This window comes from Barbatula barbatula (assembly GCF_947034865.1).
Source record: "Barbatula barbatula genome assembly, chromosome: 3".
NCBI classification, from domain to species: Eukaryota; Metazoa; Chordata; class Actinopteri; order Cypriniformes; family Nemacheilidae; genus Barbatula; species Barbatula barbatula.
In genome coordinates this window covers 18,952,539-18,953,471 of record NC_136764.1, presented here as the reverse complement: position 1 = coordinate 18,953,471, position 933 = coordinate 18,952,539, and positions in this window count along the sequence as shown.

The window sequence follows — 933 nt, the reverse complement described above, 5'->3', positions numbered from 1 at the left end:
ATTTAACAGCTGTATGTTTATTAAGCCTCTTTTCGAATAGACAAAGGGGAGGTTTTAAGGGCTTCCCTTCATCACAGGGCATGGGACAATATTCCTTGTTGTTCCAATCTTTGGCAACGGCACTGGTTTTTATGCTCATTCTTTTTAATGCTCATCTCCATTCTCATTATCTTCCAACAAAATTGGCTGTCCTTAGTAAACTATCATTGATATTAATGAGGAAAGTTATTTATAGCTGTGCATTTGTCTATCATCTCTAACAAAATCTTGTGTAGACGTTTCGCAATAACATTCCATTGTTCTACACTTCCGGTGGATGAAAAAGGGGCATAGCGACCACAATGTTTTTAGTGAATAAGGAAGTCAGGAAACTTGTGTTCATGAACACCGGGTTTAATAAATTAAAAGAAAATGTTTATATCGCTACTGCGTAAGGAAAATCACGGTCATATGTTTACCACCTTTACTGTGTAAAACTAGTATAATTGTAGAATATGGTCATATGAAACAAAATCACAGCAAAATATTTATTTGTTAGAAAATGGTTAATTGACTGCCAAGTGTTTATTTGACCATCAAATGACCCTAAAGTAACGAAGCAAATGTGTGCTTTGGAAACTTGCAGCAAATTATTATTTATTTTTTCATCTTTAAATGGGACATATGTGGGACGTGTCACACGATCCGTTTAAATTGTATGGATGCACATTTTTATAGCCTTTACCTTAAGCCATTTGTCAACTGTTGACAGGCCATTTACGATGTTTTTATTTTAAGACACCGCACGACTACCAATTTACAACTCATGTTTAATCTCGTCAACTGTAAACATATATAAAACAATATTCACACGAGGGCGGCGTTAATGTTAGTGATGACGTTACGAGGCAGGTCCTGATCAAACCCACCAATGAGACGAGCGAGCTCGGTTCT